At 38.2% G+C, this 27,370-nt stretch overlaps 1 long non-coding RNA gene across 1 annotated transcript; it reads right to left on the bottom strand.

Annotated features, from left to right (window-relative positions):
• Nucleotides 1–424: 424 nt before the first annotated feature.
• On the bottom strand, nt 425–27,370 carry LOC119246352 (uncharacterized). Its single transcript, XR_005125499.2, has 3 exons — nt 27,289–27,370; nt 14,017–14,172; nt 425–854 (listed from the first exon to the last, which is right to left on the bottom strand). It is a non-coding gene; the product is annotated as an uncharacterized LOC119246352 (long non-coding RNA).

Raw genomic sequence — 27,370 nt, 5'->3', positions numbered from 1 at the left:
TGTATTTTTTAGTAAAAGTCAGCAAAATGACAGATTGTAAAGATTAGGTGGCCTTTTTCCTCAGGAAAAAAAAATCAGATCTTTTAGCTTTGGTTTGTGGTATTTTTTCCTTGTACAACCAAGCAACTACCTTTGACTAGATGTTTTATTGATGGTTTTGTGACCTGTTCATAGATCTAGGGAATATTTTTGTCTGAATTTTTTGTTTTGGTTTTTCTTTTTTTTCTCTTTGAAACGTTGTTTATATTGTTGTTTGTATATTGGAAGTGATGCTAGTCCACCACTATATTCTTGTCTGGATATTTTATACTTTCAAAAAAAATCTTAGTTTTCTATGCTCTAGTTAAATAAAACCACATTCATTTGTGAGCTCTCTTTCCACTAAACTATCCAAATACATATAGTACTTTAGCTGAATAAAATTAGCTCCTCAGGAGTTTAATGCTGTATGTCTTTGCTAAATTTCCATTTACCTTCATTAGTGGGTGTTTTAATCAGAAGCTCCCAAAAATCTTTACAAATGAATTAGGTAGACAAGAAGCTGCACTATTCACAGCTGCCTTCTAAAATGAGTGCTTTCTAACAGCAAGGAGGGTCATCAGCAGAGTCTTCAGTTCTTAGCTCCTGAAGGGTCCACCTCAGTGGCAGACAGCCATCTTGCTAGAGGACACACCCTTCCTGAATGGTCCACATCCGGTGACTGATCCAGGCAGGAGTATAAAGACTCACCATTTTGGATCAACATGACAGAGCTCTAAGGGCTAATCTAACCGTCAGTGTCCCCTGCTCGATGGACCAAGATTTGTCAGTCCTGAATTGTAGTTGAACCTGCAATTGTCCACAAAAAAATTGACCTGCAAAAAAAAAAAAAAAGAAAAAAATTACAATTTGACTTCTGTTCAATCCTGCTTCACCTTCCTTTCACGTGTAGATTCCCAAAATTTCATCATCTGCCTTTGGAGAAGCCAATTAGTGCCAGAGGCTGGTATATCTCTATGCCTTCTAGATGTCAATTCAATGTTTCATTAACATCACAATCTGTACTTTTATTGTAAGTTCTTTGTGAACAAGAAATAGAGATGTCTACGAATATGTCAGTTTCTGCTGCTGTGCCATGGACATAGACGATATTTGTTATATATGCTATGAATTAAATATTTTTTATGTAGGTAGATTAGCTACTTCCATTGTAGAGAGAGTCTGTACTAAGGAAGTGGCCACAAATTGAGACAGCCACATTAGAACACTGGAAATTTTGACTCAGTGTCGTTCAGTTGTTTTCAGTGTTCTTTTACTCTATATAATGTCTTTTACTCTATGAAAAATTTCAGGATATGGTTCTCCCTTGCCTTCTTTCTTTTCCTTCTGTGTCCATAGTTAACAGTGATGTCCAGAATTCTCCCACCTCTGTCTTTCCACATTCTTTGTGACATTTTTCTTTATGAATTGTTATTCACAGCAACCTTCTTAACTAATGCATTCAAAAAATGTGAATGCCATTTTTCCCCTAAATAGGCCCCTTTAGACAAATAACTGCTAAGCATTTTTTTCCTGTGAATATGTAAATAGGTTAAAAATGAAGATGCAGCCACTGTTGTGTGAATATTATTCCAACATTACACTTAAGATCCTTTCAGCACCATTTGCTAACATTTTGTACTCCTAGCCAAAGTGCCAAAAATTGCTCTCTCCTCATGCAATTTTCAAAAATTTCACTGGCACAAAATGAAGTAAAATCTCTATCTGCAGGAGAGAGCAAACTTCATTTAGCGTGTTTTACAAAGTGCTAAATAGGCTTTCTATTTTGGGAGTGGAGTGGCAGAATATGTGCTTCCTGCTATCCTGATCAAACATTTGCAATTCCGTTCCCGCACGGATTGCACATTCCAGGTTGTCTTTGGATATATTAACATAATGCTTGTTATTTTATTCAAAAGAAAAGAAAAACAATTGCACTGTATTCAAGGGATGTGATGTCAGTATTGGAAGGTTATTTTTCCTTGTCTTTAATCTTTTTTATTATTTATAACCAAATAGTGTTCCAGTCCCTATGAGAGGCTGTTGTATTCAACTAATTTCAAGGTAAGAGCTCTTATTCCTATTTTCTAGAGCATTACCTACCCCCCACCCCACAAAAAAGAAAGTGTCGTGGTCTCACTGCTGAGAAATTTATTACCCCAGATCACTAACATTATTTCAAGTAGTCATCAAATCTGTGTCTGAAAGAAATCATATATGACTAAACATTCAATGAATATATTTAGAAAGAAAGTACTTGTCCCATAACATAATAATAACAACAATAACTAGTACTTATTGATAACTTATACTCTTTTCAAGCACTGTTCTAAAAACCTAACCTGTACCATTTCATGAACTCCTCACATTCACCCTCTGAGATGGTCCCATTTTTATTCCCATTTACAGATGAGGAAAAATGACAGACATTAAGGACCTGGGCAAGTTATTGAGAAGATGAGCCTTAGTTTTAGAACTTGGTTTGACTCCAGATCGTGCATTCTTTACTACAATGCAATATTGTCTCACAAACGAAGAGAGCATGTAGTGATAGTGTCTTTAAAGCCTTAATGGAGTTCACATCCAGTCCATAAGCAAACTTGACTGAGACAGCTTGGGAATGAAGACTTGGGTGGGAAAGAGGTTGAGGGGGGAGTTCTGGAGATCACATGAGACATTCAAATATATAGCTTTTTGGAAAATGTCTCCGTATTTACACCATAAAATACATGTACTTAGACTATCTGCACACTTTTGAAGCTTTTCTCAATGCTGAATATGAGGTTGCTAACAATATCCAGCTATCAAAACTACTTTCAATGCCTAAGTTTAAAGAGTTAGCCTAAGAGATTACTATTTTAAAGATTAATGATGTGTGAGTGAGCTTTAGCCCTTTACAGATATCTGCTAATTTACCTTCTTAGACGCAGTGAATAAAAGAAGAGATAAATCATGGGCTTCTTAGATGGAGTTCCAATGATGTCTTTCATCTACACAGCTGTCTCCAAAGTATATACCACCACTGTATGCAAATATCCCAAAGTAGTATTTCCCATATTACCTGGGGAGAGGATAGGAGTGGAGGTGGAGGTGGGAGTGGGTAAACAACAGCAATGAGGAATCCAGAGTTATTCCCCATGTACTTAGATCTGTGCCTTGAATATTGTAGGCAGCCAGCAAGTGCTTTTTGGCATATGTAATCAGTGATTTAATAAAAGTTTACATGTGTAATTGGTGCTACAAAAAAAAATCTATGTTAACAGGAAGAGAAGAAACTTAAGACAATATGTAATACAAGAAACTAAAATAATTGTGGCCCAGGCAATAATCAGAGGAAGGAGACAAGTTATTGTGGTCTAGGGAATGAAGAGAAACTCAGAACTGGGTTTTTAGGGATAATCACAGCTTGAATAAGTCTAGAATAGAGAGTTCAGCAAACTTTTCCCATAAAGGGTCAGAGAGTAAATCTTTTAGGCTTTGCGGGCCACATATGCTTTCTGTTGCAACTACTCAACTCTGCCATCGCAGTACAAAGGCATCCAAAGACAAATAGGTATATGAATGGTCTGGGCTGTGTTCTGACAAAATTTTACAAAAGGAGACTTAGGCCAGATTTGATTTAAGATCTGTAGTTTGAACCTCCCCTGGTGGCGCAGGTGTTTGAGCACAGTGCTGTGAAGCTGTCTGTGGCCTCTGCAGCACAGGTTTGATACCGGCCCGCCAGCAAGAATCCCACATGGCGCAGCAGACCTTTCCTGATTCGCCCGCTGCTCCCCTCAGCAGTGCATTTCTTCAGTCTGCCTATTCTGTTCCCAACTCTGTCTCTGGTGAATCCTCTCACCCTCCTGCGCATCTGGCCTGTACCCCAGTTCTTGTATGCATGAATAAATAAATCTAAAAAAAAAAAGATCTGTAGTTTGATGGTTCCTATGTAGACAATAAAGGACATCGTAGAGGTGGGGGATCATCAAATGTATAGAGAGGGATATATCCTTGGGACAGTAAAGAATGACCAGGAGATTATGTATCAGTGAAACATTCTAATATGTGAAAGAACCTATACATGGTGGAATATTCGCAGAATCTGTTTTCTTCTTGTGGAAGGTAGATGTAGCATCATCTCTATCCATGAAAGATGCATTCCACTAACCTGAGAAGATGCTACCTTCATTTTCCTTATTCAGACCTTCATCATCTTGCATTTGAACTACTAAAGCAGTTCTTTAGTCCCTTTCTTAGTCACTCATTCCTACCTACCTTTAATCCATCTGGAGTGGTCCTTTAAAAATGCACATCTGGGCCTCCCCGGTGGCACAGCTGTTGAGCGCTGGGTTGGGAAGCTGCCCGCAGCCTCTGCAGCGTGGGTTTGGTCCCCGGCCACTGGGTGAGGGTCCCACATGGCGTGCAGACCTCTCTTGCCGCCCGCTGCTCCCCTCAGCAGTGTACTTCGTCAATCTGCCTGTTCTGCTCCCTGCTCTGGCTCTGGTGAATTCTCTCACCCTTCCACGCTTCTGACTGTACCCAGTGCTTGTATAAATAAATAAATAAATAAATCTTTTTAAAAAATGCACATCTGAGGAGGTTATTCCATTTAAGTTCATTCAGTGTCTCCATGTGGCTTAAAGATTGAAAATTGAACTTCTGTACATGGCATGTAAGCTTAATCTTTAACATGGGGCTTGTACTCTGTACTCTAGTTATGTTAAATTATTTGCAGTTCCTTATGCTTGCTCTGGTCTCTCTTTTTTGCTTTCTACAAGCTATTCTCTTTGCTTGGAATGTACTTCCTTTTCACCCTATCCCCAATTCCTGACTTGTCCATTTGAGGACCAATTATTCATTTTTAAAGACATAGTCCAAGTTTTACCTCCCCAACCTGTTGTGCCTGGGAGCTGTGTCCTCTTTCCTGTTTTCCTTTAAAGTATTACGCATATCTCATCATACGGTATTTACTGTCTTTCCTGCCAGACCTGCTAGTTTTCCCTCCCAGACCTTAAACATTCTGAGAGACAAACCCCTCAGATTTTCAATCTCTGCATCCTCTACATCTGACATGGTACTGCCAAAGTTTGAGTAATAATAGGTGCTTAAAGGTTAATTAATGGATTGATTATTGAATGAATTTATGTCTAGAACCAGTTGTCAATTTTTTTTAAAGATTCATTTATTTATTTTATACAAGAACCGGGGTACAGGCCAGGGACGCGGGAGGGTGAGAGTATTCACCAGAGACAGAGCGGGGAGCCGAACAAGCAGACTGACGAAATACACTGCTGAGGGGAGCAGTGGGAGAGACAAGAGAGGTCTGCCACGCCATGTGGTATCCTCGCCGGCTGGCTGGGATCGAACTGGCGGTGCAGAGGCTGCAGACAGCTTCACAGCGCGGCGCTCAACCACCTGCGCCACCAGGGGAGGCCCCAGTTGTCTATTTTTTGAACAGAGGATTGTTCTTTTATATTCTAACACTTGTGTGATAAAAGCATAAAGACAACATTAAGAAAAACCAGAATATGTGACACAGAGCCTTAATAGTTATCTCTGTGGGGTGGGATAATGAATGATTATATTTTTTCTTTTAATATAATTATACTTCAATGTTATTAAAATAATTATATACAAACATAATAAAATCTAAGTGTATATGTAAAAAAATACTGGTATCCAGCTGTCTTGAGGTAACCTCTTCCTACTTCCCCCTTGAATGCCTATGAAGACACAGAAAAACAGAAAAATAGCAACACTGAAAACCAAGTCTCAGAAACTATACCAGAATTTAGCTTAGGTTCTGAAATCTACAAGGCTGATAGAACTTGGTCAACATAACTAACCTTTTCTGACCAATGTGATTCCAAACTTTGCCTCATGAGAGCAGATCATAACCTAGAAAAGCAGAGTTTGTGTCAACCAGGAGTTGTAGAACTGTATTTTCACCACATATTTGATGCTTCTGGAGTCTTTCTGAGCATTGTCCCAGCTGCCTTATACCTTTCTATATCATATAAAGGAGTGAACCAGTAAGAGGTTGTGGCAAGTGGCTTATTGTATCCTAGGAGGTGATATCACAACACAGAGGTCAGGGGTAAAGATGGGACTCTGGGCAGTGGATGTTATCACTCAGACTTCCTGCTGAATATGAGCAAAAGGCAATCCTTTATTGCCAAATGTAAGCACATTGTTATCCTTGCCTTATTTAAGGATAACGAAGGGGGAAAGATTAGATTTCATGAGAAGGTAGGACAAACCACAGGAAAGAAAACATAATGCTGAGGACTTGGGAAAACAGAGACTGCTTATCACTGAAGATGATCAACTGTAGGATCTTAGAAACAATTTTAAGAAATTGTTTGGAATGACTAGTAAAAGACAAGTAAACAAAATGACCTTTACAAAACAGTAGATAAAAGTAATTAAGAGAAAAAAGATTAAGAGAAAGAGGCAGCAGAATAAGATGAACAGCAGATGAATATAATGAGAAAGAGTTGTAAGAACTAAAAACACAGTATTCAGAAAAATATATAAGTTGGCAAACAGGAAATTAACTCGTGTGTTATGTGTGTGTGTGTGTGTGTGTGATATGAAAGATACACTCAAGAACATTTCCTGGGAAGATAAAATGAAAAGTAGGTGAAAATGCGATGAGAAAAGAAGACAAAAAACAGAAAACCAAACAAAGAAAGGAACCAGAATAGCTGGCAGAAAAAAGGAATTTTAAAGACATAGTTGAAGAACATATTTCTGCACTAAGAATATTTTCCATATGTAAATTGATATTATAAGATGAAATATACATAATTATCTAAACATTTTAATTCCCATCAACCCTAGGTTAAAAAAATTATTCTATAAAGAAATAAATGACAAGTGTACTTGGCCTCTGAACTCCAGAAGACAGTAGATCAGTACTTAGGCTTAGTGCTGTCCAACAGAAGTGATGATGGAAATATTTTTTATCTGGGTTATACTACATGGTAGCCACTAACTGCATATAACTATTGAGCCCTTGAAATGTGACTAGTAACTAAATTTTAATTTCAGTTGGTTTAAATGTTAATAGGTCCATGTGTTCGGCACTTACTGGTGCAAATTTAGAGTCCTGAAGTTAAGATATTTTGACTTAGATTTTTATTCTTATCATGACTGTCCTTCCTATATGAAGGAAATGGAAAGAGCTTTTTCATATTCAGGATCTTAGAAAATATACCACCCATGAATTTTGAAAAAAAAGTCTTGAGAGCTATTCAAACCTTAATAAAAATGAAGAAAAATTAAGAGCTCAAGAACAGGGAAGTTTTATTATAAAAGGCCTGGTGCTGGTCACTTAAAATAGAAAGTATATAATATAAAACCTGAACATTTAAGTCAACAGTCTGTATAAAATAGGAAGTGAATAGGAAATAGGTGTAAAGACATGCTAATTTTTTTCCAAAGGAGAAATTTTCTTCTTAATTAGGAAAGATATAGAATATTTTTGTATATGCACATATTGGATCTAAAGCAATGTATCTTTTATAAAGAACTGGAAAAGATAACAATAAAGAAATGTATCCTATATTCAGAGAAAAGTCCATAGAATTCAGTACTTTCAATATTAAAAAAACAAAGCTTTAAAAGGATCAGAGAATAGAAAGATGGTAGGGTGAACCTAGAACTGAGATTTGGTTGTTTGGAGTGGGGTGATCGCCAACTAATTTAATCAGAGAGAAAAAGAGAATAAAAACAGCCAAAATGATGCATGAGAATGGAAATATCAATATTATGGTGAATATAACACAGATATTTATTATTATTTTTTAGATTTTTTTAATTTTAACGTTTATCAGTTTTTACATTTTTTAGACAATATTTGCTTCCCCCACCCCCTCAGATTGAGTCCCATAGAATTTCCTTCTCCAAGGCACCCATGCACCATGACCACAGTCCCCTGTGCTCCTCCCTCCCTCCCTCTCACCCCTCTCCCTCCTAATCCCCTGCAGGATGTCTCCGGTTTATAAATGTCTGTTTTTGCTTTGTTGTGTTTTGTACTGTTATTACTTTTTTTACACTGATGTCTTATTTGGTTCCCCTATATTCCTGCTACAAATGAAATCATCCAATATTTTACTTTTTCCTTCTAGCTTATTTCACTGAGCATAATTCCTTCTAGCTCCATCCACATTGCTGAGAATGGCATGAGTTTATCTTTTTGATTGCTGAGTAATATTCCACTGTGTATATATACCACATCTTCTTGATCCAGTCATCTATTTTTGAGCATTTGGGTTGTTTCCAGGTTTTACCTATTGTAAATAGTGCTGCAATTAAACATAGGCATACAGATACTCTTTAGAATCAGTGTTTTTGTGTCCTTTGGGTAGATCCCTTGTAGTGGAAGTGCCGGATCGTATGGTAGCTCCATTTTTAGTAGACTGAGGAACCTCCAGATGCTTTCCACAGTGGTTGGATCAGTTTGCACTCCCACCAGCAATGTAAGAGAGTTCCTTTTTCACCACATCCTAGCCAACATTTGTTGTTGCTTGTTTTTTTGATATGTGCCATTCTTACTGGTGTAAGGTGGTATCTTAGTGTGGTTTTGATTTGCATTTCCCTGATTATCAGGGATATTGAACATTTTTTCATATGCCTGTTGGCCATTTGCATTTCCTCTTTGGAGAAATGTCTTTTGAGTTCTTCTGCCCATTTCTTTTTTTTTTTTTTTTTAAAGATTTATTTATTTATTTATACAAGCACTGGGTATAGCCAGAAGCGAGGGAGGGTGAGAGAATTCACCAGAGCAGGCAGAAGGACCGAATTACACTGCTGACGGGAGCAGCGGGCCGCAGGAGAGGTCTGCGCGCCATGCGGGACCCTCCTCCAGTGGCTGGGGAGCAGCGGAGGATTGAACCGGCACTGCAGAGGTTGCGGGCAGCTTCGCAACCCAGCGCTCAACTGCTGCGTCACAGGGGAGGCCCCTTCTGCCCATTTCTTGACTGGATTGTTTATTTTGTTTTTGTTGAGCCATGTGAGTTCCTTGTATATCAATGTGATCAGTCCCTTATCAGTTGGATGGAGTGCAAAGATTTTTTCCCAATCAGTGGGGTGTCTCTCTGTTTTGGTTAATGTCTCTTTTGCTGTGCAGAAGCTTTTCAGTTTGAAGTAATCCCAGGTGTTTACCTTGGCCTTCACTATCACTGCACTATCATTGGGTGATGAATCTTTAAAGATGTTTCTGAGATGTATGTCTTGTAGTGTTTTACCTATATTTTCTTCTATATATTTTATGGTTTCAGGTCTTATGTCCAGTTCTTTTATCCATTTTGAGTTGATTTTTGTGCACGGTGAGAGGTAGTGGTCTAGTTTCATTTTTTCGCATGTGGTGGTCCAGTTTTCCCAGCACCATTTACTGAACAAACTGTCCGTGTTCCATTGCATATTCTTTGCTCCTTTGTCAAAGATTATTTGCTCAGATAAGTGCGGCTTTATTTCTGGGCTCTCTGTTCGGTTCCATTGGTCAACACAGATATTTTTAAAGGAGAGAATACTACATAAAAATATTTTTTTCAGGAAAGCATACATTATCAAAATTATTTTAAGAAGTAGAGTTTGATAACTATAGAAAAAAATTGAAGTTTAAAAAAATTTGTTTTTAAGAAAAGCTGATTGGAAGTTTAGAACAAGTTTTTTAAACTTCTGAAGAAGACATTACCTCCTGTTCTTTTTAATTGTTTCAGAACATAAGGGGAAATGGAAAAACTTATTAATAAATTCACTTTCAAAAGACCATATAGTTTTGAAACCAAAACTGACAAAAAATCAAATAACACACACACAAAAGAAAATGGAGATCATTACTAGTTTTAAAAATACACGAGAAATCTCAGCAGTGTATTAAGAAGGCATGACAAGATAGGATTGAAAAGCAAGTACAAACATATGGCACTTGTTATATTCTAATATCTGCTTAAATATTTACTCAATTCTCACAATGATAAATTAGGTGGGTCCCCTACTTTATTCCTTTTACCAGTGAGGGAATTAAAGTACTGGAATAGTAAGTAACTTGCGCTAAGTCACACAATGAGTAAGGGAAGGCCCAGGCTCAAATTCAGATAACCTGGCTTCAGAGTCACACCCTTATCACCACCTATTTTGCCTTTTATGCCAATAGATTATTGGAAGAAACTGATGCACACATCTCAGTGTGGAAAGGGCATGTGATAACATTCAGAACCCATACCTGCTTTTAAAACATTTAAAACTAAGAGAGAAAGTTATGTTATTGTTCTCTCTGAAATTAGCTTTTAACAACATGATCAATAGAGAGACTAGAGGCATTCACACATGTATGAGGCAAGGATACTAACACTGTTATGGTAGTTTTACTAAATGCAGCCAGATGGGGGGAAGGGAAAGGGAATAAAGAGTTTGAGTCAGAAAACAGAAAAACAAATTATTATTTGCAGAGAATATTATATTCTACCCAGAAAACTAAAGAGGGAATTAAAGATCTGCTAAAGTAATAATAGAGTTCAGTACAAATAATATAGAGAAAATAAATACAGAAAAAGTATTTGCTTTCTTTATCAAAAGCACAAACTCAAATACTTTTAAAGACCGGGTTGTAACTTAAATGTATGACGACTTCTGGTGTAAGAAATAAGCATTCACAATAGCAAGATAAATATAAAGTAGCTAAGACTTAATGAGAGATACAGAATCTTTGTGCTGAAAAATGAATAAATTAATGTAAATTATGTTACCAGATCATTTGTAGAATAAAAAGGTGAGACCATCCATGCAAGTATAGAGTAATGAGAATAAGAAGGGAAAACTTTCACTCTCCCTATATATTACAAAGTATATGACAACTATAGTTATTTAAATTGTGTTTCATTTCTGGTCTGCTTGTTTGGTAAAAGAAGAGATAGGTTATTACATTAGAAAAGAAAATCCAGAAATGTACAGAAGTATAGATAAAATTCTGTTCTGTGGTACATTTAAAAATTCAAAAACAATGTCCTAACCACTAGTCACTGAGGATACAACAATGAATATGGTAGACAAGGTTATATTTCTTTTCATAGTCTGGTGTGAGCAGTAAGCAATATACAAATACACCAAAACTAAAGAAGAAAAAATTATAATTCAAGTAGAGTGCTATAATAGTGACTTGAGGAGGAGATATTTAAACTGATAAATGAATGGCTAGAAGGAGTGAGCCTTGTGTAATTTGAGGGAAAGAACCTTTCACAATAAGGGAATATGCCCCTCAAAGCTATCCGACTTGGTATGTTTGGAAGCAGAAAACAGGCCAATGTGCACGGAGCAGAGTCAACAAGGAGTCAATAGTACAGTGTGAGTTTGCCAGGAGCTAGATCTTACAGTATGTGCCACCCAAGATAAGTAGTTTGAATTTTATGTTTTATTTTATTTTATATATTTTACATCATTTTTCATTTTTGCACAATGTATGCATTTTCATCTTGGTTATATTCCCCATACAATTTTGACCCTAATCTCTCCTCTCTTCCTCCCCCGCCTCCGTGTGTCTCTGGTTTATAGTTGCTTGTTGATTTTGATTTTTACTTTATTATAATTAGTCTTTTTCCTGGTCCCTTATTTAGGTTTTCTAAATTCCTGCTATGAGTGAGACCATCCGGTATTTTTCTTTTTCTTTCTGGCTTATTTCGCTGTGAATTTTAAGTATAGGAAAATATTGGGAGATTTTTCAGAGGCGGAGTGAGAGTCTGACTTGTAATTTATAAAGATAATTCTGGTTTCTATTTGTAAAATGGTTTGCAAAGATGCCAGCGTTGAAGCAGGTAACCCATTAAATAACCTGTAGAGATAATGGAGGAGAGATGAAGGTAGCTGATTAGGTGGCAGTAGTGACGCTGCAAAGAACTGAATGATTAGAGTATGCTCTGGCAGAAAAGTCAGTTGCACTGAATTGGGACATGGAAGAAAAAGGAATCGAGAGTAATTCCTAATTATGTGCTAAAGGAACTGGGTAAAGGATATTGGGAAGGCTGAATGTATCCCTAAGATGGGCTTAGTATATGGAATCAAGTTTCAAATCTATCAAGTTTTAGACAACTGCTGGACTTTGTGAGGAGATAACAAGTAGGCAATGGAACATAGAAACCTGGTGTCCCGATGAGAAGTTTGACTCCAGACTGGGCGATCCATCTGGGCAATACCGTATACGGATGATATTTCAAGCCGCTGCACACGTGAGAGTTAGAGAAGCAAAGGAGTCCAGAAACGTAAACTAGATACTCTGATATTTGAAGGGTAGTCAGAAGAGTGACAGCAAGGAAAGAGGTATTGAGGGGGTCTGCAGGAAAAACAGTCAGGCATTGAAACCAAAAGGAGCAAACATTTCAAGGAGGATAGTCAACTGTGATAAATGCTGCTAAGAGTTCAAATAAGATAACAAATAGAGGTCATTGCCTAGCTGGAAAATAGCAATCTTGGTGAGGTTGTTGAGTATGGGATTTCAATTAGAATGAGAGGTGAGGGAGTGGAAATTGTTCCTTCTTACAACCTTTTCTATATAATTAAAGTGACATTTCAACCATTTTAATATGATAAAAAGTTCCTCTGATTTGCTGAAAGTGACAGTTCAAATCAGTCAGAGGAACAAGGAATATTTCATAAATGACATTAGACTGATTTCTCACTTATATTGGAAAAAAAGTAAATAATTTGATTGCAGTATTCTAGAAAAAAAGTAAACTTCAAAAGGATAATAAGCCTTCTCTCTAAGTAGTGGTATAATGGGTGTTTTCCTTTGTAGTTACACATTTTTTAATTTTAATTTTTCCCTAATTCTTTTTCATTCAAAAGAATTAGTGTCTTTTCATAAAAATCAACTATTTCTAAATACTAGTTTCAAAAATCAAATTAGATAGACTCATTTCAACAGACTGTTGGCATTGTATCATGAACCTACCATCTAGAAAAGTCTGAACTTGAAGAGTTATAACACAAGGTGTGTGTCCTAAGCTAGACAACAGTACCTATGAAAAGTTAAAATTAGAGCTTATAACTCCTGATTACTGATGATCATGTAAAACTCTGAAAATGAAAAGACTTGGCACAGGAAAGATCATGGCAATGGATTCATTGTGAGTAACATCAGTGGCGTGCGCAGCCAGAATTTGCACCATGTTGGATAGCTCCATGGGAGAAAACCACAAGATATGGTGACTGATTGGTGGTTACCCCAAGACCTTGTCAGTGCAGTTAGTAATGGGGAAGAAATCCTTCCTGTTCTCTCAGGAATGTTTGCTCATCAATTAAACAGATTAAGCAAGTAGCATGTATAACCTATGATGTTTAGCATCTCTGTGTATATGTGTGTTAGCATATGTATGTCTCCATTACCACAGGAGATCAGAATCAGCTGTTCACAACCTCCCTGGATTATTTCTGGGTCTTGTTTCCAGTGCTCAAGCAGTTTTTTCCAGTCTAATTAAAGAAGGGTTAGCTCTGATTAAGTTTGAAGAAATGTGGTTAGTGAAAGAGGCCACAAAATGGAGATTTCAGAACTGGAGGTGGGTGGAGGCCTCACTCGTCTGTGTTTTACTCTGTGACTGGTTGCTGTGGGATTTAGAGATTTTCTCGACTGGTCCATTGCTCAAGTTAATGTCCACCTAGAATGTACTACATGTTAGAAAGATGAGAAGGATCTTTATTTCTTCATCTGACTCAGCAGAGGATGCGTGCCTACTTGCAACTGACACAGGTACTATATGAGTGGGATGGAGGAGTAAAAAGAAAACAAAAAATACGCAAGTAACAGATGATTCAAAATTCTGATTGTGACTCAGAAGCAAAGTATAAGGCTATAGTTAGCTACTTTCCCTTACTCTCCACAGTCCCTAGGTGAGTGCTACAGAGGAAATGATCTGATGTGGAGCGGGACTGACTACTACTTGTGTCAGAAAACCATGAGGTCACCAGGGTGTACGAAAACATAGAAAAGGAAGGTTTTTAAATGTCAGTGGCATTACTCACATGTCTTTTCTGGCTGTTTCAGTGTATTCTTTATCCTCATATGCTGATTGACACACGTTTCCCTTATCCCTGATCAGAAATAGAATGCTCTTCTCAATTTAGCTCTCAAGCTATTAAATGGTATATCTCAAGTTTTCATAATCTTCATTTCGCAACCTGAAGGCAACATAAGCAATGTGTCATCTGGTTTCTTTTAATATGTTTATTTAGAACTTTCATTGTATAAATTGTTTTTCTTTGAGATGTTTCTCACTCCTTGCAAGTCCTGTTTTTCTGCTTATATTTCCCTTTATTTAACTTTGTTTTCCTGCTAATAGATCATGTGCTTGATATTTTCAATTTAATTTCAAGATGCTGAGCTCTTAGTAACTCATAATGAGGAGCCCTGTTCACTCCCAGTTTAAGTGCTGGATAATGTACTTCTGCTTTAGATGAAAGAGATGTCTCTCCTATGGCTACCCTCAGTCTAGTTGTTCGACTGTGAATGTGGCATGGGCTAGTGATTCCGGCTAGAGCCAAACACTCTCCTCCTTTCTTTATCATTTCTTCCATCTCATCACTCTGGCTAATCCTTACTCTGATTCCAGATGTGCACCCTGGGCTGTCTCTATTTGCTATATTTGTTAAACTCTTCCCCAACTCAACAAGCTTCCTCTTCTTGATCTATTATCATACTCCCAGAGCTTCCAAACTTCTCCTCTAGCAACCCAATCACAGAGACCACAGCTAACCATCACTAATGAACAGCAAGTTAGCAGTCACTGCATTTGAGGCTATGGTTGGCCACCACATCATAATTTGTTAATTTTAATTATCCTCATGAGGTATTATTTTCAAACTGAGTTTTAAATGAGCCCTACTTAGCCATATTTTTAATGTTTTTTACATCATTGTTCATTTCATTTTTAAACAATGTTTGCCTTTCTTCCCACCGCCCCCCCAATGTAGTCCCCATAAAATTTCCTTCACCAGTGCACCTGTGTACCATCATCAGTCCCCTGTGCTACTTCCTTCCTCCCTCTCCATTTTTAGTAGACTGAGGAACCTCCGGACAGCTTTCCATAGTGGTTGGACCAGTTTGCACTCCCACCTCAGTCGACCTGTTTGAAGATGATTTTGATCAAGACTTTTCTTAGCACCTTTCAGAGATGACCAAGGCCAAAAGTTCATACTTGGTTCTAATCTTTATTCCTTGAGCAACCCCTGCACTTTGTCATTCTGTGGTGCCACAAATTCTCCTCCTAGGAGCACAAAAGAACTTCTTATTGGAGAAACAGAGAAGATGCTCCATGGATTCTTACTTATCTGATTGGCCATTGAATATGACCTTACATCTACAATGTTCATAACATTGTGCTGATTTATTTATTTATTTTTAAAGATGTATTTATTTATTTTTTTAAAGGACTGTCTGCTTTTTTTTTTAAAGATTTATTTTTTATTTATTTATTTATATAAGCACTGGGTACAGTCAGAAGTGCGGGAGGGTGAGAGAATTCCCCAGAGCCAGAGCGGGGAGCAGAGCAGGCAGACTGAAGTACACTGCTGAGGGGAGCAGTGGGCGGCAAGAGAGGTCTGCGCGCCATGTGGGACCCTACTCTGGTGGCTGGGGAGCAGCCAGGGATCGAACCGGCGCTGAAGAGGCTTAGGACAGCTTCGCAACCCAGCGCTCAACCGCTGCGCCACCAGGGAGGCCCAAGATGTATTTATTTATGCATACAAGAGCTAGGGTGCAGGCCAGAGGCATGGGGGTAGGGGAGTGAGAGGATTCACCAGAGACAGAGTGGGGAACAGAACAGGTGAATTGACTGAAATACACTGCTGAGAGGAGCAGCAGGTGAGACAGGAGAGGTCTGATGCGCCATGTCGGTTAGCTCCCTGGTCAGCCGGGGATCGAGCTCATGCTGCAGTGGCTGTGGACAGCTTCATAGTGCTGACACTGAACCCCTTGGGCCACTAGGGGTGCCCAACGTTGTGCTGTTTTAAACTCTGCAAACAAGCAGAATAAAGGAGGGTTTATAGATGAATGTGCTGACCCAACCCCATTCTTCACTGTAATCCCTACTATTGTCTACTGAAAAACTAGATTTATTGTTACAACATATCAAAGCAAATAGTTTCTGTATGATATATGTTTTTTCATAGCCATCATATTTTTCTCCCTTTAATCTATATATTAGTTCCTCTTTTGACAACTAAAGATGTTCTCTACTTCTTCTTGCAATATCTGCAATAGTGGTTCTTTTTTTTTCTTTTCTTTTTTTTTTTTTTTTGTGGGACCCTCGCCGGTGGCCGGGATTCGAACTGGCGCTGCAGAGGCTGCGGGCAGCCTCGCAACCCAGCGCTCATCCGCTGCGCCACCAGGGGAGGCCTCAATAGTGGTTCTTAATGTGGAATTACAAAAGCAGCAACTGAGATCTGAAATATTCCAATATCTGGGCCCTTCCTTAAACCTATTAAATCTGGACTTGTAAGGGTGGTCCAGTGTTGTTATTTAAAAGTTCACCAGAAAATTCTGACATTAGCCAGTAGTTACTCAGTATTAGATGAAGCAGTTAAGTAAGCATTTGGTCCTCAATAAAATCAACAGTCTCAATACTATGGATTCTCTAACTTTACTGAAGGTTAGAAGCACCAGGGAACTTTTAAAAATTCTGATGTTAGGTCATACTCAAGAACAATTAAGAATCTCTGGGCATCAATCTTATTTTACACTCTTCAGTTAAATACAGTGTATCACCAAACTTGACAACCAAGATTTGTATAATTAAAATGTGACTTGTGGTCCAATAGCATTGGCATCACCTGGAAGTTTGTTAGAAATGTTGGGCATATTGCCGATGATTTTTTTGTCACATTATAGTTGTAGTGGCACTATTTGTACAAAGGGTTTCAGCCTTGCAGCTTAGGACCGAACTTTGAGACTTGTTTTGTTTACCATGTTAATTCACTTAGTGAGGAAGTAGAGAGTAATAATATGACAGAGGGGTTCCACATAATCTGTTTCAACAGGTATCTGGATGTTTTTAGGTTGCTGCAGATCTCCATGACATTTCAGCCCCTTTTCTCTTGCTGGTTTTATATTTAAGATTTGTTAAGTTTAGTTTGTTCAGTTTAATTCTTTATTTCTTTTGTTTCTGGTCTTGCACATGTTTGGTGACTGCAAGAGGTTGAGACAAAGTATGATGCTAAGTGAGAAGTGAGGGAGGTAAAAGTCTTTATGCTCTTGAACTAAAAAAGAAATAACACCCTAAATATGAAGTGTGAATTGCCTAGAGATGCACTGACACCCTGGGATGTGGGAGGAGAAGGCGGTAGCCGCAGCACTGCACCGGAGAGGGGCTAGCTCCACTCCTGCCTGGAACAATGGGGTTCCCTAATTGCATGATCACACCTGAGCCTCCTCCAACACTCCACAAGTAGCAATCTTCTCATGAAGCAGAGAGAGTTGCTCTTAAATAAGTGTTTTAGCATGGATAGAGTCCTAAGAAATCACATTTCCATTTAGGTTGAGTCATAGTCACTTAGCATTGAATTACCTTCCTAGATATAATAGGTACTTTGGGAATTCGCCTAACTTCTTCAGTGGATGGCAAAGAATCAGGGGCTGAGCAATGGCTGTTAGTGGATTGACAAGTCTATAGGCTTGTCAACCTTTTATTTTTTATTTATTTATGCATACAAGAACTGCCTTGTTTTTAAATCTTCCTGTCTCCGCAGTAACTGTCTCACTCTTTCGCCTAGTTTTGTCCTCTGCTTCTGTGCAACTACCTTATTTTCTTTCTGCTTCTTACTCTGAGACTTGCGCACATGCACATGCACACGCACATGCACACACACACATGCACACACACACACTCTACTCTGTAGGCCCCCTGTGTCTCCTTCCTAAAGTGTTTCTCTTAGCTAACAGTGAACCTTCTAAACCTGCAAAGAATCTTTTCTGTAGTAGATAATATATTAGGGTATAAACTCCCCTCAGTTCTGTCAGAACTCAAGGGGTTTTATTGTTTTTGTTTTGACTGTTTGCTCCGTTTCTTTATATTTCATTTCTGAGTGAAATCATCAGGTATTTGTCTTTCTCTATCTGACTATTTCTCTTAATGCAAATGCAATTTCAACTTTTTAAATAGTTGAGTAGTGTGTATATATACTGCATCTTCTTTATGCAATCATCCATCAGTGGGCACTTAGGTTGTTTTCATATCTTGACTTTGTAAATAGTGCTGCAATGAACAAAGAGGTGCACATGTCATTTTGACTTAGTGCTTTTGAATTCTGATACCTTGAAGTGGAGTTGCTGAAGCATATAGTAGATGCGTTTTCAATTTTTTGAGGAATCTCCATTCTGTTTTCCACAGTGTTGCACAAATTTACCTTCCCAACAGCAGTGTGCAAGTGTTCCTTCTCCATACCCTCACCAACACTTGTTGCTTCTGGTATGATTGATATAGGTCATTTTCACAGGGGGGTATCTATTTGTGTTTTGATTTGCATTTCCTTAATGATAAATGAGAATGGACATTTTTTTCATCTGCCTGTTGACCATATGTATATCCTCTTTAAGGAAGTTTCTCAGATAGTGAGTCATTTCAATGTAAATTTTCAATAATGATACTTCACCCCATTAGTGGGTTGAGTGTTGACCCCAAAAAGTTACAACCACAGCCCAATCCCAAGAACCTGTGAACATTACCATGTGTGGTAAAATGAATGTTATCTTATTTGGAAAAAGACTCTTTGCAGATGTAATTAATGATCTTGGGATGAGGAGATTATCCTGGATTATACCAGGGGTTCCTACATCCTATGACAAGTGTATTTATAAATGAAAAGCAGAGGGAGATTTTACTGAGGCAGTAGAAAAGAAGGCACACTTAGATAAGGGGGAACACGAGAGGTAGGAATGAAAGATTTACACATCCACAAGCCAAAGAATATCGAGTTACCAGACTAGAAGAAGCAAGGAAGAACTCTCTCCTAAAGCCACTGGAGAGAAAACAGTCCTGGCAACACCTTGACTTCTGACTTTTAGGCTCTAGTGCCATGAGAAAATACATTTCTGTTGTTTTATATTACCAAGTTTGTGGATATTTGTTATGGGAGTCTTAGGAAACTAGTACAACCCCTTAATGCTTTACACACATCATCAACAAAACAAGAATTTTCTCCTATATAGCTCCCAATACAATGATCTCATCTAACAAAAATAATACTAATTCCTTCATCATCTGATATAGACATTATAGTCCAATTTTTCTAATCATTTTTCAGTGATATTTTAGGGCTAGTTTGTTCAATGTGGTCCAACACATTAAATTTGGTTATTGTTCCTTATTTTGAAAAGTGCTCTTTTAACTTTGCCCCATTTTCAAAGCATCACTATATAGAGCCTATAGAATGACTCACTTTCTTGATTTGTCTCATTACTAGAACGAGGAACTTTTGCAGTTTAACAATTCTGCTGGGCCACGGTTTTCTCTGAGCATCCTCGATTTCTACTCTGCTTTCAGCACTTGCCTGTAGGCAGAGCTGGTGGGAGGCAATGACAGAGTGGGGAGATAGTCTCTATTCCCTGTGTCTTCCTGGGACATTTTCATTAGGCTCACATCTCGCCTTTTTTTTTTTTTTTTTTAACATAGAAAGATATTAGAGTTTGATGTTCTTCCTAGTTAAAAGGTGCAACAGGGACTCTTCCCCCACTAAACTGGACTTGATTTGTGGCCCCCTGGCGAAGCAGGCTATTTCATTTTCAGGGATGTCAAAATTGGCATTGAACCCAAAGCACTTGTATACCATTCAGGAACACTGAGACAGGAATCCACCTTCTGTGATGTTCATAATTATGTAAATGTTGCCCACTCTCTTTGAAAATGCTTCATCCCTAGACACGAAAATGCATTACATTGCTAACACACAGTAGTATGAGCTGATTTCATATTGATGTACATGACTTTCCCACCTATCATAGGGTCAAGGGGGATTTGAGGTTGATGGATGTTTGACAGAGAAAACCTTTATCTACTTACTAGTTTTGCCTATGCCTGAATACCCACAATTGGAGGACTTAAGGGGGTGAATTGCCAACACCCAAAAGGCAAGCTTCACATTGAGCATGCAACTAGTGAGTGAGGAAGTCAAAGATACCTAGCCCCTTGCCATCTGAGAACTTCCATCAACTGTGAAAGAAGAAAAATGACATTTCCTGTTTAGAAAGAGCCACTGGTATTTCTTTACAGTTGGGTTATTTCTCACCACTGTTTTCTCCTCAGCAATTCAAAGCTCAGAAAATGTTTTCTCATCACTGTATGTCTCAAAGTTCTGAAATAAGACATCCTTTCCTGTCTTTTATTTGATTTAAGGTCTACTTTGAGTATTCAACTGATTAGCACATTAGTTTTATTATCTGCTTCCATATCCTTTTATGTTCTGGTGAGTTTACTAGGTGAGGCCAGTTTTCTTCTGAGCATTTAATCCAAATGCCTTTACTAAAAGGGTAGCATATTTCCTTTTCTCATAAAGATAAGAAAATATCAACAGGCACAGCAAAGATAGCAGACTCTCTGAATCTGAGTTATGGAAAGTACTCCAAAGCCAAACTCCCCAATGAGATTAAGGTCAATGTTTGTTGGCTTGCTTCTCCTGATACTTGGTTCACAGCTGACACAAATAATCCCCCAATGGGGAAACTGGTCTTATTCTGTTGTTACCTCCTAAATTCTGTATACATTTTTCAGGGTTTTTATGGAAAAGTGTGATAGGGAAAAAAAAAAAAAAGACAAACATATCTTCAAAAAAATTTCTTGATGAGCAAGCTTTTTTTGTCCTTAAGATTCTTGACTTGAGCAAGGGGAAGGATAGGATTTCCATTTGCTGACATACAATAGACTAATGGACAAAAACCTTTCATGTAGAATAGGAGGGATAATTGGAGGAAATATCAGGGATTTAATTTTGAGCATGTTAAGTTTAAGGCATCTAATATATATCCAAACTTATATACACAGCTAACCAAGGCTAAATTCAGGGAGTTGTCATTATATACCTGGTGTTTAAGCTATGTGAAGAAGATACACAAAGAAGAGGTTCAGGGCCTCCCCGGTGGTGCAGGCAGTTGAGCACAGCCCTGTGAAGCTGTCCACAGCCTCTGCAGCACAAGTTTAATTCCTGGCTAGCAAGGGAGATATCGATATGGCATCGCAGACTTCTCCTGTCTCGCCTGCTGCTCCCTTCAGCTGTGTATTTCAGTCAGTTTGCCTTTTCTGTTCCCCACTCTGTCTCTGGTGAATCCTCTCAACCTCCCCCACCTCTGGCCTGTACCACGGTTCTTGTATAAATAAATAAATAAATAAATAAATAAATAAATAAAACTTTAAAAAAAAAAGGAAGAGGTTCTCTGTTGTTTGGAGCAGGAGCCAATAATCTTTTTCTGTGAAAGGCCAAACTGAAAATTTTAGATTTTGCAGGTTATGCAGTCTTTGTCTCAATTTCTCAAATCTGCTTTGGTAGTGAAAACAGCCACATGCAATATGGAAAGAAATGGATGTGGCTATGTTCCAATAAAGCTTTATTTATGGAAATAGCCAGCAGGCCAGATTTGGTATATGGGCTACAGTTGTCTGATCCTTGATTTGGATGCCAGACCTATAGGCTCCTAAGAAGGAACTCTCAAAATTCTGAGCTTATGCTTTAAGCTCTCCTACTTTCCAAACAAAGCAGTTGTGTGTGTGTGTACATGTATGTGTGCTACATATGTCTATAAAAGGCAAGATTAATATTTCTTTGTAACAGAAATGGAACAGAAACTTAGAGCTATAAGTTAGGCTAAAGCACAAGTATTGAAACCTCTGTGTAGGAGAGAGGCAGCCCCAGTCAGATGAAATACACCACTGAGGGGAGCAGCGGGTGAGACAGGAGAGGCCTGCTGTGCTATGTGGGACCCTCGCCCACCGGCCAGGATCAAACCGGCGCTGCAGAGGCTGCAGACAGCCTCACAGCACGGTGCTCAACTGCCTGAGCCGCCAGGGGAGGCCCAATCAAATCTTTAGAGAGAGAAATTAAATCTGTGGTTGCCTAGGAGTATGTTGGAGGGAGATAAGGAATGACTATCAGTGGGTACAAGAATCTGGGGAGGGATGATGAATATGTTCTGCAATTAGATTATGGTAATGATTATATGACTGTAAATATTCTTTTTTTTTTATTTTTTAAACAATATTTGCTTCCCCCCACCCCCTCAGATTGAGTCCCCATAGAATTTCCTTCCCCATGACACCTGTGCACCATCACCACTGACTGTAAATATTCTTAAAAACCTTTGAACTGTACACTTTAAATGGGTGAATTCTTTGGCATGAAGATTATCTTAATAAAATCATTTTAAAAATACAAGAGAATCAGCATCTTTTAAAGGAGAAACAAAGTAGAACTAGTGCCTTGGGCTAACAGAGAGAGTGGTAACACTCAAGGAGATACCCACATGGTGCGGCAGACCTCTCCTGTCTTGCCCACTGCTCCTCTCAGCAGAGTTTTTCAGCCAGTCTGCCTGTTCTGTTCCCCCACTCTGTTTCCGGTGAATCCTCTCACCCTCCCGTGCCTCTGGCCTGTACCAGCTCTTGTTAAATAAATAAAAAATCTTTAAAAACAACAAAAAAAAAGTCTTAAAAAACATACTCAGATTCAAAATTAGAACCTTTAATTTCTCTGTTGAGAAGCTGGCTCAAGAGCTCTTTCGCAAACCTCCATTCCTTTGCTTTTGTGTTTCCCTTGGTTTGACATATTCTTCCCTCCTTGTGCACTTAGAGAATTCTTACTCTTTCTTTGAGAACAGCCAGGATGAGAACACTTTGTGAATTCTTCTCTGTGACCTCTGTTCTTTCAGACAATGGCAGTGATTTCTTAGTCTTCCATTCCCAAAGCACTCCATCATATACATTGGAGCATTGATCTTGCTCATATATGATATTTATGAGTACATTTCCTCATTAGACTCTGAACCCCTCAAGGGCAAAGGCAATTTCATTGTTACTTTAATATCCACAGAACCTGACATGGTGACTGATACAAGCAGATGCTAAATAAAGTTTGCTTAATGTATAAAAGGACAAATGAGGATCTCCCCTGGTGGCACAGGCGGTTGAGCGCAGCGCTGGGAAGCTGTCCACTGCCTCTGCGGCACTGGTTCGATCCCGGCCGGCTGGCGAGGATCTGGCATGGCGCTGCAGACCTCTCCTGTCTCACCCGCTGCTCCCCTCAGCAGTGTATTTCAGTGAGTCTGCCTGTTCTGTTCCCTGCTCTGTCTCTGGTGAATCCTCTCACCCTTCCGCAAATCTGGCCTGTACCCCGGTTCTTGTATAAATAAATAAATAAAAATCTTAAAAAAAAAGGACCAATGCCCCAAAAGTAGGCTAAAACACTAGAGACTTAAATCAGGGACTCAAATACAACGCCCAAGTCAAGATTCTATTGAGAGCAATGTGTAAAGTCCACTGTCAATGTAATGGCTGCTAGGGAGTAGACAAGGATGACTCAGGAAATAAGGAGGAATCCCTCCTCCTCCACACACACAATGATTCTGCTGGAGGTTGGAGCTGATGATGACACAGTTAAAATATATGAGGTAGGCACTATCTGCTTTTACTACTACCTGGGTGTTAGTAATTTTATTCAATTTAATTATAAAATATTTCAGGGAAGGGCTATAATTTCTTCTTTTATGTGTTCTGTAGATACTCCACAAGTTTTTGTTCAATGAATTAATTTTACTCTAAACATTTTCTCCTGAAAAAAATGGGAACATTCTATTTCCTTTTTGCTGATTCATTATTCTCTTTCAAAATGAAACATAAAATGTGAGAAAGTTATTCTCTTCCAATCTGAGATGGATACAGTGGATTTAAGGAAAAATACTGTATCATTGAAGAACTCACTCAAATTGTGAAAATAAATGAAGGGGAAAGCAATGCCTGTCATTGTAACAATGTGACATATTATACATTTGTTTATTTGTTATTGGCTCTCTTTCCACACTCTGAGAGCCAATTTTTTTTTTTTAAATCTATTTGGTTCAGTGAAATATCCTGAGAACTTTGAATATTTTTTTACACATAGTTGGTACTTAAGAAATATTTGCTCTAAGAAGGAGATGGAAGAGTAAGGGAAAAACTGAGAGAAGACTTATGTATAAGACCTGTAAACCCTAGGAATTAGTACTAGATTGATCTTAATTAACATTGTCATAAGTGATCTGAAAGTACTTGCTAGAATAAGATTTTCTGCAAAACTCTCTGTATAGTAACATAGAGCAATATGAATAAACTGTCAAAGGAAATAACTTGGTCATATGAGTGGGCAGAAAAATGGAAAATAAGCTCCATGTAGACTGATGTAAGATGATAACACATTATGGGAAAATGGTACAAATGTGCCTATAAGATAATGGTTTCTAACTATCAGACCTGAACCAGGAGAAAATCCAAAGGGTTCTTGAATGCAACCTACTTTATACCCAGGGGATACTCTTCAATTTCAATGCAGTGAAAAAAAAATCACATTAATTTAATTATGCATCTCTGGACTGAGATGGAAAATGTCTGTGGAAAATAAATAAATCTCTCTCAATGGTTGTATCACAGTTCTCTCTCCACTCTCTATGTCTGCCATTCTAGCCTGCTGTATATAGATATAGACTAGTCTCTTCTTGCCAAAAAGGTCAACATAACCTCAGTTCAGGTGACAGGTTAGGGTGCCTTCTCTGCAGGAAGGCCTCCACAGGTTTTGCTATGGTCGACTCAAATCTTGTGAATAAGATAGACCCACTATTCTCTGGCTACAGCTACCTAGAATCTGAGCAGTATTTACTGTCTCTCTTTCTCTCCTCTCTATATAGACAGAATGTATATATATACACACACACGTATATATATATATATATATATATATATATATACACACACACACATATACACACATACATATATATACACACTATATATTTTTTCCCTTTGTGTCCCATATATTAGTATAATTGATGTGGCTTGAGTAAGTTTCTATTTATTGCATTCAAAGAAACTCTAGGTATCAGTAAGAAATGTATTTCAAGAAAGAAAGAAAAAAAATCCCTTATCCCATCCTTCATAAAACTCATTACTAATCAATTCAACTGGTGAAGAGCCTTGGAAGCAGATTCTGGAAAGAACTAAATAGTTTACCCAGGTTGGAAGCAGTCCCAACTCACAATATCTGCTGTTCAACTATGACCTGTAATGCTGGAGGGGAACTCCTGGCTGGCATCTCTAGCACTGTTATCAAATCCCCAGTGAGGAAAGAAGAGTTATTGTGTGTGTCAACAGATTGCATCTGCAAATGTAGGTCTTTATATGATTTTATTGTTGCTGTTCATGCTTGGTTTTTGTATTAGTCGGAACAAGTAGGATCGATCTATCTATCTATCTACATATCTTTCTACCAAAGCTTTTATTATGTGGTATTGGCTCATACAATTATGGTGGCTGAGAAGTCCCACAATCTACCATCTGCAAGCAGGAGATACATTAAAAGTAGGGCTGTAATTTGAGGGCCTGGGAGCCAGAGAGCTGATGTTGTAGATGCTAGTCCATGTCTGAAAGCCTGAGAACCAGGAGTGCAGAGGGCAGGAGATTTATGTCCCAATTTAGCAGTCAGACAAAGAGCAATTTTTTATATAAGAACCGGGGTACAGGCCAATGCATGGGAGGGTGAGAGGATTCACCAGAGACAGAGCAGGGAACAGTACAGGCAGACTGGAGAAATACACTGCTGAGGGGAGCAGCAGGTGAGACAGGAGAGGTCTGTCTTGCCATGTGGGATTCTCACCGGCCGGCCAGGATCGATCTGCCCTGCAGAGGCTGTGGACAGCTTCACAATGAGGCGCTCAACTGCCTGCACCACCAGAGAAGCCCAGACAAAGAGCAATTTTAACCTTCTCTACCTTTATATTCTCTATTCTATTCAGGGCCTTAACAGTTTGGATGGGCCTGTCCACATTATTCATTTAAATGTTAATCTCTTCTAGAAACACCCTCACAGATAAACCAGTTATAATGTTTAACCTGCTGTCCAGGTATTCCTTGGCCCAGTCTCAGAGACACATAAAATTAACTATCACAGATTTCCTGGTAAATATTTATTTTGGAAAAAAACCAATACACCACAGTTAATTTTCATTTTGTTCTGGTCTGTGTGCCACATGAATTACAATATTGAACTGAAGATGGAGAAGCAAACAGGAAGAATAGATGGTCTTCTGATTAGGTTAATTTTATTTTAAATTAGGATTATAACACGGAGAGGCAAATATTGAAATGGGTTATTGTTAAAACAAATTAATGAATGATATGTAATTTACATATATTAATTTATTTAATCCTCATAACCATACTATAAGAAAAGTATTATTCATATTTCACATATAGGACATAAACTAATTTGACTAAGGTCTCAAGGTAACAGGGCTGCTATTTGATTTTAGTCAGTTTGGCACCTTAACTGCCACACTAGGTGACCTCTGGTGTACACTGAACTAAACTCAACTCTTTAATACTTATAAAACTTACAGAACTCTTTAAACCAAGATGTAGCATATGAATGCTAAATTTATGAATATTAAATCCATATAAAAAGACACTGGGGACATTAGATGGTATCAACTTATAGATGCTGATGAACTGGGAACAAACATAATGTCTTCCCAAACTCTGCAAAAGAGATCCTATTTTAGATAGAACAGAAACTGTGCAAGCCAGGTATAATCTAGTGCAAAAAAAGTCTCATGCTCCTATTGTATATCATTATAGATACAGAAAGAATATTTTAATGCTCTTTAAGGGTCCTCCAGTAGCTTATCTCCCTCATTGCTGGTGATGGAAGGTGTCCAGCAGTCAGTAGACTTGGTCCTGGTTATTTTCACATTTGTGTATCATGCTGGATACCCCCCCACTGCTTTACCTCCTTGTTGAGTGAAATGAGTAGTTGCTCATGTGTTGGTTTTTTAAATCTATTTGTAAGCTATTAAATACATCATAATGAAAATTAAAATAGTAAAATGTATATAAAAGAATTTTCTTTAATACATTTTCATTTTGTTGTTGAGTGTGATGATCTTACAATACGAAACTGATGGTACTTAAGTGGGCCTGAGGCCCCTCTGTATTAAAAAAGTTGTCCTGTAATATCAACATCCATTAAATGAGAAAGGACAGTTTAGTGAATAAGCTTTAAAATCTCTCTACTCACCCAAACATGTTGATGCCAGACATTGAAAACATTAAACACACACACACTGGGGAGGAGCTGGAGGGAAGGAGGAGAGCTGTTG

This window comes from Talpa occidentalis, unplaced genomic scaffold (genome assembly GCF_014898055.3).
Source record: "Talpa occidentalis isolate TD23 unplaced genomic scaffold, MPIMG_talOcc4v2.1, whole genome shotgun sequence".
In the NCBI taxonomy this organism is placed as follows: domain Eukaryota; kingdom Metazoa; phylum Chordata; class Mammalia; order Eulipotyphla; family Talpidae; genus Talpa; species Talpa occidentalis.
Note: the sequence above shows the minus strand (reverse complement) of the source record. Positions and strands in the feature narration are given on the sequence as shown.